The sequence below is a fragment of the Juglans microcarpa x Juglans regia genome, chromosome 3D (genome assembly GCF_004785595.1).
Source record: "Juglans microcarpa x Juglans regia isolate MS1-56 chromosome 3D, Jm3101_v1.0, whole genome shotgun sequence".
NCBI lineage: Eukaryota > Viridiplantae > Streptophyta > Magnoliopsida > Fagales > Juglandaceae > Juglans > Juglans microcarpa x Juglans regia.
Genome location: NC_054598.1, coordinates 32,906,548 through 32,920,303, shown reverse-complemented (window position 1 = coordinate 32,920,303; position 13,756 = coordinate 32,906,548).

Below are 13,756 nucleotides of genomic sequence, written 5' to 3'. Positions count from 1 at the left end.
GATTTCAAAACCTCAAGTTAAATAAAATAATTTAAACGTAATGGTAAAATCAAATTGAAATAATTAAATCCCACGGTAATTAATTAAATATGAAAAACAATTTAAATGCACAACAATAAATAAATATTAAGAAAGCACATAAAAATTAATTTCCACCAATTAAAATCATAGAAATAAACTCATTAAAAATCCAACCAATTTTAAAATACGAGAATAAAATTTAAATAAATAAAAATAATCCTTTAGTAAAAATACACTAAAATGCGGGGTGTTACATCCTCCTCCCCTTAAATAAAATTTCGTCCTCGAAATTGGCAAGGTCAACATTAAGACTAAGACAGGAATAAAATTCAACTAAGAGCAGACTAAGAACATACCGCCAAAATAGTTCGGCAAGGCCACTCTATAAGCAACAAGCGCAACCTTCTCTACGATCTGAAAATGGCCAACATATCTTGGACATCAACAATCGCCCAAATTGAGTTCTTCCCACTAGGAGTCCTCGGCAACCCTACCACAAAATCCATAGAAATATCATCCCACTTCCACTCTGGAATAGGGAGAGGTTGAAGTCTACCTTGATGCTCAACCTTAACTAGACGGCACGTGGTACATTTCTCAATGAACATGGCAATATCCAATATACTCGTTTTAGTCCCCCAATGACACATCACGACCAGTATTCCTAGAGTGACTGCTATCCAAAAATCTCATTTCCTCGAGAACCTTAATACAACATCCAATAAATTCCAATGATCAAAAGCCCTTACAATAATATGTGCCAACTGCAATCAACTCCTATGCTCCAACTTCTAAACCTTTATTGAATTCTACTATTGGAAACCTAATAGCCACTTCCAATGTTAACCATCACAAATTGCACAACCAAATGATTAATCTCCAATTACAAATATCTTCTCAAAATTCAAGTCACCATTAATTCTTCAAATCAGCACAATTTGAACTCCTGACTACAACAAAAATACCACGCTCCTGCTGCGCACTCTGATATTCGCCACATGCATAAAACATTACGTTCTCATGAAACTAACACCATCGAGTACAAGGTGGCTCCATTCCTACTAACCAAAACTCTTATCACAATTTGGTAGAAAAACACTCTCTCTCCCAAAACCACGAGTTATAACTCAAATTCCTCAATTAACTTCTGCTGCCTTGATCAAAATCAAATTCTATAAAATATAACCATGATCAAAGACAGAAACCCAATATCAAACAACCTCAGCATCCCAAATTGAAAATAAACAACCTCAACCCAAAATACACTCATCTCCTCTAAGATAAGAAACATCCTTTAAAAGACTCAATTCCAACCTAGCGAATCAAAAAGAGTGCCTAGAGACTTCTACCTAACAACCTAAACCCGAAAGCTCACCATCTACATTCTAAACATCATCTAATCTAACGGTGACTAAACTCACAGCGAACCACCATTGACTTCACCAAAACATTAACAAAACTTCCTTGGTAACTCGCCCACCTATTTCTACTCCAATAAGCTAGTATTAACACAACTAGTTCCTTCAATAGCACATCACTATTAAACCTCAGGGCAAACCATACTGATCAAATCTTCAATCTACCAAAAGCCATTGCAAAGCACCCAAGGATCCTAATGCTTTATTAACTCACATACTTGATCATATCATTCATCGCTAACGTCTAAACTTCAACTTCCAAGATCTTATCATATACCGTACGTGACATCCCATCAATCTCTCTTCAAGTTAAATAACAATGTCCTTCATTCAACCAACTAGATGCTCAAACTCCAAAAGAAAGTATAACCTTAAAATTTAAATTCCTAGGTAACCTCGAGTCACAATTAATTCCTGAAGATAATCACAATAACTATTCCCAACCATGATTCATTGAGTAACCCACTTCAATTGCACACTTCGATCAACTCCCCAAAAACTCCAAGCCAAAGTCTCTTGAATTACTACTATTGTGTCGACTCCTCTTCCACACCTACCAAAACCACTTCTTTCAAACCAAAATGAGACTAGGACCTATACTCTCCGAAATCCATAACCACTCACCACTACTATACATCAATCTTACGCACCCTTAGCCAAAACCAATAATCCTCCAAACGTGCAGGTGGTCATCATTACCATTTCCATCACTAAACCTATATCCTCGAAATCAATAAGAATCATTTCTTTAATCGTCACCATCTATTATCCTTAAAATTGATATGGATTAAATCCTCAACCTGACACTGTAACCTCATGCTAAAAATAATTATTAACCGAACTAGATCAATCCTATTTTAATTTAGCCGTTCAACTCTGCAATTCTAAAACCTTAACCCAGATATAAATCATTTCCTGAAATCCTCAAGATCGATGAACTCAAATCTAAAACATTCTCCTTATAAAACTTGTAAATTCTAAAACCCCAAATATTATCAATTTGCTTATCGAGGATGGCAAAATCAAAAACTCCTAGTCTAAGTAATCTCTTAATTGCTTGTTGAACCTATCAGCTTAAATCCCATTAACTTATTTTCAAAAACTATGGGGCCACAAACCTTAGATGAACTTCTCATAAATCTAACATTGACATTCGTTGAACTTACAACCTCCTACCCCAAAGACTCATTACCTAAATTCTACGGAACCTAAATCCTCAATTATCCTAAGCAATTAAAAACTATTCCCCTCCTTAGCAGCAACTTGAGTACCTAATCCAAAGAGTTCACCCAGACCTTGATGTTCAAGCCTTGATATTAAAACAACCAATCACCAAGAGTTCAGGCCTACTATACCAATGTTTAAGCCTAACAATGGCCTTCTCAGTCGTACCATCTTCCTATCATAACATAACCCTTAACCCGCCTTTCAATTTCGAACAAAACAAAATAAAATAAAATTTCATAAATAAAATAACATACGACAAAATGCATAAAACCAATGAAGTAGTTCACCATAAAATAAAACAATTAAATTAAAATGACATACAAATAAATAAATAAATAACAAAATTATTATACAATAAAATAAATAAACACCAAAATTATTATACATTAAAATAAATAAACAACAGAATTATTATACAATAAAATAAATAAAGCCGATAAAACCATACTCAACCAAAGGTAAACACTAATTAAAGCAATAAAATCAAATAAATCAAATAACATCAATTAACATAAAATAAAATAGCAATAAACTCATAATATAAAATAAATAACTTAACTTACACCACTTAAACAAAAATTTTATTATTTTAAAATAATAATAAAAATAATTTTCTGGTACCATCCTAAGGGACATGTGGTTTTACCCAGAGCCGAACTGCTCTGATACCACCTGTGGCGCCCCCAATCCCCCTTATATAAATACACAGGGATCGAGACGCCAGGATGGTGACAACCCGGTCACACATCCCAACGAAGTGCCAGTGTGTGTACATGCGACAGTGTTCAAATAAAATAACGCAGCGGATAGTCAACTAAGTACCAGAATTTATTTACAATCAAACATCAGTAAAGATTTAAATAGCAGTTATACAGTCATCCATAAAATAATTTACAATAGTTTTGAATGTACAAACGAGTGATCCCAGATCACTCCTCAGGCGGAGCCGTCTCCTCAGGCTCGCCCTCCTCGTCCTCATCTGCATCAAAATCTGCGATACCACAAAATGGTCTCGCAGGTAAGTATAACCCAAACAACAACGTAATATAAAATGCATTAAACGCAACTAACATGCATGCACATGAAAACATGCATTTTTCCACAAAACATCATTTTCCCCGAAAATGATAAATTTTCCAACACACACCAAAATCTCATTTTGGTCCAAATTATCCGTAAAACATTTTCCCAGAAAATGATTTACCCAAAAATCAACTCGCACTATTTTCCCAGAAAATAGTGCATTAATCCCAAATGCACCATGCATTATTTCCATATGCACCATGGTCTCCCCTATGGACCATCCGCACGTCCTGGCTTCGCAGCGGTGCTCAGTTCCGCGCCCAGCGCGTACATGGCCAAGCACTCACACTACACAACGAGCGATGCCCAGTTCCGCGCCCAGCGCGTACGTGGCCAGACATCCTCTAGTCCCCGCCAGCAGAAGGACCACGGAGTCGGCACGAGACCATCTCGTCCGATCCCATTGTCGCCCGGCGACAATCCAGGGGACGTTACTCAGTATATTCCGCTCCCGAGTAACCAGAGAAGTTCCACCGAGTTAATGCCCCATCTCGGCTTGGGGTCGTGATACACACGCACCAAAAATATTAACACATAAAATCATAGCTTTTCAAAGCACGTGAACATGAATGCAATACACGAAAACCCAGTTTTCTTTTACAAACATGATCATGCATGAAATAATGAAATGCACATGTACCAACACAATGTCCAAACCAACAGATTCCAATCCAATCAAATCCAACCAAACAACTCCAATCACATATCCATCCGACCCCCGAACTCCTCGGACTCAGTCCGGCATGCCAAAAACACAGTGAAATGGGTTAGTGCAAAAATACATTTAAATTACGAAAGTTCTTTGGAGAAATACTTACAGTGCAATACAATAATTTTTCGAGGATCACGAAGTTGAAAAAGGCGACGTTTGAGCAACACCACAGTGTAAAATACACTGTGACCGTGGGTCACAAATACCAACTTTCAAACGGAGGCAAACGAAGACCCAAGATTGATAGGGTAGGGCCTAGGGAGGTCGGTGAAGCTAGTGGTGGTGGTGGTTTGCCGTGGGTGGCGGCGCAAGGGGTGGTTTTAGGCCAAAAATGTGCAAATCGGAGATGGACTTGGTGGGGCTTCACCGGTGACGGATCGGAGCTGGGGTTGGGTCCAATGGGTTGCTAAGAGGTCGAGGATGAAGTGGTAGGAAGATGGTGGCTGGAGGTGGCGCGACGGCGGCGCTGGAACGAAAGTGACGCCGAGGCTTGAATGGGCTCGTGGTGGCTAACGGCTGCACGAATGGAGCTGGAAACGGAGGTGTGGCGTCGCCGGTGGCTGGGGAAGCTGGGGAGCCGAGCGGTGTCGACCACCGCCGGCGCACGGCGGCGGGCTGGGGGAGAGATGAATGCACGGCGAGAGAGAGAGAGAGAGTGAGAGGGAGCTGGGTCCGCGCGCGGGAGGGGAAATAAGGAGGAAAAAAAGAAGAAAAAAAAAAGAAAAGAAAGAAAAGAAAAGAAAAGGAAAAGAAAAAATAGAGGGAAAAGAAATGAGGTCCAATCCTCATAACTTGGGTCACAAAAATGATCCAACGGAAACGATTTCAAAACCTCAAGTTAAATAAAATAATTTAAACGTAATGGTAAAGTCAAATTGAAATAATTAAATCCCACGGTAATTAATTAAATATGGAAAACAATTTAAATGCACAACAATAAATAAATATTAAGAAAGCACATAAAAATTAATTTCCACCAATTAAAATCATAGAAATAAACTCATTAAAAATCCAACCAATTTTAAAATACGAGAATAAAATTTAAATAAATAAAAATAATCCTTTAGTAAAAATACACTAAAATGCGGGGTGTTATACAAAGAATGACATGAAAGCATAAAATGTATGAAAATACATAACGGCCACATGAATGAATGAAAAGGGTACCAATGAATGGGCAGATTGCAATGCTGGGTAAGTAGTACTTGTAGTGCACCATGAAAGGGATTCCCAACCCGTGGCCATGGGCGGGATCCGGGTCCAAAGGAAGACCGCTAACCCTAACACACGGGGCGTAACAGTGTGTGCTGGCCTATGAAACTGATAAGAAAGAATGTATGTATGCATGAACGTATGAATGGACGTATTCTTTAAGAAATGAAGGCACTGATGGGGGACATGTTCTAAAGAAAGGAAAGCTATTTTAAAAAAAAAGACCCCGTCCAATGATGTTTTTAAAAGAACGCACGTACGCACACAAGCATGCACGTATAGTATGTATGAATGATGAATGCATGAATGAAAACCTATGTTGCTATATTTTAACTATATGAAATATTGTTTACGAGTCTTCGACTCATTTTAGTTTTTATGCATGTCCCTCCCCCTCACAGGGACGGAATGAGAAGTATGCGTGAGGACGGACACGGCCCATGGGGAAGAGCATGGAAGTCTAGGCATGGGTTTTAACAGCACGAGAGACCTTTTTATTGTTAGATTAATGTTTTCCGCTGTAAATCCCTTTTATTCTAAAGCACATTTTATTTTATAAACGTAGAGTCTTGCACCCTGAGTATGCAAGTGAAAAGTTTTAAATCGAACGGTAATTCCCGTCGTCCTTTCTAAAAACATTTTATAAAAAGTCCCACCACAAGGACGGGCATTACACTACTCCTCTCTATAACTTGTTTTCTTAATTTGCCTCGTTTCTCAAACACAAGCACAACAATCGTGACATCGGGATGATGACAACACGGGTCACGTAACCCAACAATAAGTGCTCAAGTGTGTGCAACATGCAAAAAGTGTAGAACAAAAGTCGCAGCAGTTAATTAAAAGTTAGCCAACTATGTACCAGAAATTTAAATACAGATTTCCAAAATAAAATGCATTCAAAAGTTATACAGTTGTCCAATATAAATATAGTACAAACCAAGTACATAGGCAAAAAGGGGGAGACAAATCCCAATACACGAGCAAGTGATCCCAAATCACTCCTCCGGCGGAGCCAAAGCCTTAGGCTCGACGTCCTCATCTGCATCAAAGTCTACGGTAGGGTGTCGAATACCATGAGATTGTGAATGTCAGTAAGTAATCATCCAAACAAACCAAGAGATAAAAATACATTAACGCATCCAACAAACATGTGTGTACATGATGAAACACAAATGTGACCCAAAACCCTCATTTTTCCTGAAAATGATTATTGTCCAACGTACACCAAAAATCCCATTTAACCCAAAACATGCCATGAATAATATTCTCCATTTTCCTAGAAAATGGCCCAAACATAATCAACCATTTCCCAGAAAATGGTACTCGTAACCATTAAATCATAAACTGACATTTTCTTAGAAAATGGCCCAACATAATCATTTATCGGACACTGTAGGCGGGAATCACAGGCGGGACTCTACCACTATCCCTACTTACCACCATCCCTACCGCGTGCACCGTAGACGAGAATCATAGGCAGGACTCTACCACCGTCCCTGCTTACCACTATTCCTACAGTTCCTTTCCACACAAGGGGTACCTATCAGAGCACTATAGGCGGAAATCACAGGCGGGACTCTACCACCATCCCTACCACGTGCACCGTAGTCGGGAATTACAGGTGGGACTACCACCATCCCTACAGCTCGCGCTGTAGGCGTGACTACCACCATCCCTACTGTCTCTTTTTTCTCTCTCTCAAACCGTTCAATGCATTCATTTCAAACATACCCAAAATCAACTCACATGAAAATCCAATTTTCATTCACAACGAATGAGCATGGATGCAATAAATGCCAAACACAACATAAAAGCATGCGAGCATAATTCAATTAAATAAACAACTCATCCTCACATCTAATGGACCCTCATACTCCTCGGATTCAATGTCTGGCACAACCAACCAAATTGCAAAAGATTTGTTAATGCAAAAATATATTTATATTTCAAGAAATTCTTCGAAAAATTACTTACAATGCTAAAATATAATTTTCGAAGGATCAAGGAGGTGCAAGAGGTGGAAGCGCAGCCACGCAACAGTGCAAATTGGGCTATGGCCGTGGGTCTAAAAAATCCAACTTTTGGATGGGGACAAATGTAGACTTGGGATGGCTAGGGAATGACTTAGGGGTGTTGATGAAGCTACTGGTGGTGGTGGTTGGCAGTGGGTGGCGGTTGGAGGCTAAAACACCCAAATCGGAAATAGGGATGGAAGGGCTTCAAGGGTGGCAGATTGGAGCTGAGGATAGGTGGGTTAGGTAGCTGGGAGGTCACCAGTGATGTGGTGAAAAGCTGGAGGCTAACGGTGGCGCGACGGCGACGCTGGAGCACAAAAGCCGTGCAGCTTGAAGCCTTGTGTGGAGGCTCATGGTGGCATGGGAGAGGTTGGGACCTTAAGGGGAGGGTCGCCGATCGATGGGGAAGAAGATGGGAGGGGCAGTGACGGCCACGACGGTGCACGGCGGCGCAGTGAATTTATAGCCCGTTCGGGCTCTACATGGCTAGGAGAGAGGAGGGGGCGCGAGGGGTGGTGGCTGGGGTGGGTGAACTCGCTGAAGGGTGGGGGAGGTCGTGGGCTAGGCGGTGTCGCCAGATGGTGGCGCACGGCGAAGCTGGGTGGAGGTGAAGAAATATACACAGGAGGGAAAGTGAGGGAGAGGGTGTCGCGCGGGAGAGCAGAGGAAAAAGGAGAAAAAGAAAGAGAAGAAAGAAAAGATAAGAGAGAAAAGAAAAAGTGAGGGAAAGAAATTAGGTCTAATCCTCACCACTTGGGTCACAAAATTGATCTAATAAAAAGAATTTCAAAACAGTAAGTTGAATAAAATAATTTAAACGCAATGACTAATTAAATAAAATAATAATAAAAATCCAACAACACCATAATTTTTAAAGCCCACAAACAAACTAATTTAAATTGAAGAGCAATTTAAATGCAAAACAAAAATTAATATTAATAAAGCATATCAAAATAAATTTCACAACTTGAATATCATAAAAATAAACCTATGAGAAATCCTATAAATTTAAAACAAGAGAACCAATATTTGAATTAATTAAAATAATCCTTTAATTAAAATACACTGAAATTTGGGTATCACATTCAAAGCTTCAAGAAATACTATATATATATATATATACACGTACGTACTACAAGAAAACTACTTATTTGCAACCAGTTAATTCTAGCGAAATGATTATTTACAACTAAAATTGGTTGCGAATAGTCTTTTGATTGCAATAAATTTATCACAGAAGCCTATTTTTCTTGTAGTATATGGAGGCATAGTAACTGTAAGGGCTTCGCTAAAGCCGATAAGCACAAAACCTAGAGGAAAAGCAAGTTTTTGTGTTTTCTTTTGTTAACTTTTTTTAATAAAACAAGTCGCCACGTTAGTTAGGGTGCGCAAATTCGTGCAGCAATTCGTCTGTATGTAGCAGAATTGAAAATGAATATCATTAATTACTCAATGTCCAATAAACTACAAAGATCTCTTGTTGAATGGTGACTTTATCTATCCTAGTCTCCAAGATGTGTGACGTCACAACCTAAATTAGTATTTTAAGAAAATCTAGTTGTGTGCATCTACAATTCCATGGTAACTTTTGTAAAATCACAACTTATCCAAAAAATGTAAGCTAATGGAAAGAAGTAGATTTTATTATTTATTCTATATCTTAACAACTTTGATTTGATGTTCAAGCTGATACAAAGTGTATTTGGCATATTTTAAATTACAATGGGAGGAAAAATACAAAGACTAGCTTGAATCCCTCACTACAAGGAATTAGGTCTTTTCCAGCGTTCAAAATCGTCGTAAATACCTCTATTAATCGCTGCATTTGAGTATTTTCAACGATTTTTAATCTGCTGCATGTTCAACGAAATTAAAGTGTCTTTTTTGATCAATTTCAGCAATAGTACAAAATGGTCACAAAAAACTACTATTTTCGACGATTTTTGTGCGTCGCAACTGTCTAAAAAATTGACAGAAATGACATTTCCGTTCACCATTAAATCTTTGAGAAAAATCAATTGCGGCGATATATATATCGTCACAAAAGGTTGTTAAATCACCACAAAAGACTCGTTATTTTTTATAGCAATTAATATGTAGTCCCAGCAGTGACTGTCGCCGAAATATATTATTTCCAGCGATTAAAGTCGCCGGAAATAAGTTAAATCGATGAAAAAAGTATTTGCGGCGTTATTTAGTCGCCGGAAATGGTTTTCAAAAAAGAAAAAAAAATACACAAAAATAGAGATTGACGTATAGTTTGGGTATAGTTCACCTAAATAGTGCATATCTAATGATTGAACCTTGTTACATTCTGCATTATGTTTTAGTAATAACTAAGTTATGGTTTATGGGGAATTGATATTTATGGATCTCTTATTACCCTATAATATGTAATGATATATAATGTAGCATTCCTAACCCTATGGGACTTGAGCACTACAGAACTTCTACCCACCTTTTAGGCTTCTCTCTACCTCTCATGTCAACTTGAAATTATATCACTCTTGCTCATGGATGCATTTATAAATTTGAATTTCACTTGAACTCATCTAAAGCACAAGTCAATCATCTTAGGGGATGAGAAAATAAAGAGAGAGAATACAGAATACTTATGGACATGCAAGTCATAAACTCTCTTCAAGGAGGGGAGAAATGACACTTTTACCACACAAATATCTCTCAATAGAGGGTGCAATCAAGATAAAGAGAACTAATTTGGATTATCCACCAATTCATCAATGTTACCTACAAAATAAAAAGAAAGAACTGTTCAAAAAATTCATCTATCTGATTAATGACTCATAAGACAAGATAATTCAAGGTTCAGGTGGTTATTTAGACTAGGAAAGTCTAAGTTAAAGATTCAAACATGAAAATGAAAATAAGAACATTTACACAAGACAATAACATAAAAAGAAATTATATGGGAAGAAACCATAAACATAAAATCATACAAAATTAAATCACAACACAGTACTCACAATTGTATTTAGTCCATCCAATCGCTAGCTCTACAAGATCATATAAAACTAGCTTATTTGAAGGCACCGAATCTGCAATTTGAAACAATGGGATAAGTTGTTTAATATAATCTTAATGCATACGACACAATATAATTTGATTCTATTTCATTTTATGATTTATTATATAGGGAACCATTAATCATGAACCATTCCATTATTTGTTAATGAAGCTCCACAGAATAAAATTAAGTGTCTAAAGAGAATAGATATCAGCTTTTGTACAGAGTTACAGCTGATTGCAAACTAGGGGAATTATTTGTTGAGACAACAGTATAATTTCAAAATATATCTCATGACAATGACAGACAAAGAAGTGTGTCTGGAAAGCTTTTTGGATCTCTGGTTATTTTCTAATAAGAAGATAATGATATAATCATTATCTATATGATTGTGATCCTCATTCTCTCGATTTCTAGTAGAAACTGAAAATCAGAAGAACTCTTCACCGAAAAGAACTACATATTTATCAACTTAATCCAAGATAACTAGAAACATTAACCAATTGATTTATAAGTAAATGTAATTCTAGACTGCACCTCCCAAAAGAGTCATTTGGCTTCTATCCTTGGATTGTATCCCACTATTTTGCCATCCATTTAATACCGCTGCAACCATTTGATCCATTTAATACCACTACCATAGACATGCAAACATCAATCTACCAATTGTATATAAAATGCATCTGTATACACAATATGTTATAGATAAAACGCATGTTCCTACCATTAGTTCCCATAACAGCAAATAGCATTGGAATTTAAAAAGTAATGTTCAATTATCACCGAATATGCTGCATATATGACTTTATGCATTGATTAGCATCAACTATCACATATAAATTGACAAATGAAGTTTCAAATTTATCTTGCAACAAGTTTACATGTAAATGGTAATGTCATGTACAATATGACATTACAAAGCTATTAGTCCAGTTTATATATTAAACTTTTTGGCATGGTTACTTAGTATTTAACATCTGATTTTAGTTACTTCTCTACTGGGGTTATTTGAGTTGTTCCTCAAATAAAAACTTTTGATCAAAGACAAAATTTCTGTATCAGTAAGTCTGCTTCTACAAGAAACACACAATGGGATCACAGAATCTGAAACAACAAACAAAAAGTTTCTTTGAGCTGAGTAGAGGAAGAGAAAAAAATGAATTGCTACTTGTCCTTACCAAATTCATCCTGCAACTTTCTTTTATGATGCTCATCCAGGAAAAATGTTTCATCATAAAGAAGCCTTTTCACCTGAGATTTAAAAAGTTTGATTAAGAAACATATAACAAAACAAGCCAAATACAATCAAATATGTTCATTCAATCCAAATAAAGGAGAAATTTCTCTATGAGATTGAGTACAGAACTTGGCGTGGAGTGGTGGCTCGGGAGGGAGGGAGAGCTGGTGGCCGTGGGTTAAAATCATTCAATCCAACCAGACAGGATTAAAAAAAATCATTCATCTGAAAATAAATGTATATGTAGTCAACAAAATCAAGAAAAATGAGGATGTAGTAGACAAACTCTAGCTGGAATCTATGCTATCTTTAAACCATACCCTATCATATATTTATACAAGAGACTAAAGATGAATAATCACACATAGCAAAAACTTCATTAGATAACCAGAGGGCTTTTTTACAACATGTAGATAGTCTACACATTATGAACCAGAACCTAGTCAAGCTATAAATAGACACAAGTGCATGTAGAAGATACATATTCATTCTTCTACTACCCTTTCCTGCAACCAAGTAAGAAGGCAGCAAAATAAAAGTTTTCTCACTTAGTTGGACTCCCAGCCTTCTGCACCCCATATCTGAAGAATCTGAAACCAAAATGAATTGGAAACAAATACCATGATCACTTATTTGATTTCTTCATCTACTAATCAAGAACCATTAGGGAATGAAAAAGAATCTCTCCAAACAAGAAGCAGGTAAAGTCTATCAATGCATAGACATATAAAAAATAAAAAATTGTTATTGCATATTGATTCAATAAAAAAAGAGCAACCATGTGAAGAAAATATGCTTATTTATGAAAATCACAATATATAACTCAACATACCTAAGTAGTGTGCAAGCGTTTTAAGTTCTAAAAAATGCAAACTATTACAAACTGTGTATAAGCCAACATGAAAGATGAGTAAAAATCTCTTGGTCATGTCCAATCGATTGTAAATGAAGCCAAACATACAAAAGTTTAACATTTATCGTTGACCTTTGATGTGCATATATTATTACTTAAACAAGAAGCTGAGTTTTATGCAATTGTCAATTAAATTTCAAATATCTTTTGTTTAGTAATAACTTTCTCTGGTATTATTGCTTTCTTTTCCTTTCTATAATTAATTTTTTCTTAAAAAAAGGCACTAGTTGAAATGGAGGTAGTGAAGGTGAAAATGTGAATAGAAAATGGAGTGCATAAAGGAGTGGAGAAAATTTATAGAAAGAAACCATGCATATATGATTAGTATCATCCAAAATGAATGTGTAAGGTTTTGCACAAGTGGGAAACACAAAAGAAATAGATGTTTTAGATTTTCTATTTGGCATCAATTAATTAAAAGAGCACGAAGAATAAGTGTATAAGGTAAAGACATGAACACGCTTAAAATAAAATTATATAAGCATTCATGGATAAATATAGATGAGAAATATCAGCTTTTTTTGTAATCACTCATTGTAAAGATTATGTGATTACAAAAAAAGAAAAGCCTTAATTACCAACTAGAAAAATATGAAACAATAAAAGAATATTTATACCATTTAATCACCTAACCTTTGAATTTAGAAACTTATGCTCGTAATCAATAGAATCTTTGTACTCTTATGTATTTTGTTCCTAATTAATTCAGACAAATAAATTATGACATTGAGTTTTATGCAGATAAAATTGCCCCCCCAGCTTCTGCCACTGCATGTGTGAATGGTGGGAGAGATTTTCATACTTGAAAAAGTATTGATATATATCACTATTATTGATCTGTCAAGTTTTAATTATTTTTTGTTTTTTAAATTATTGGTAAAAAAAATCTC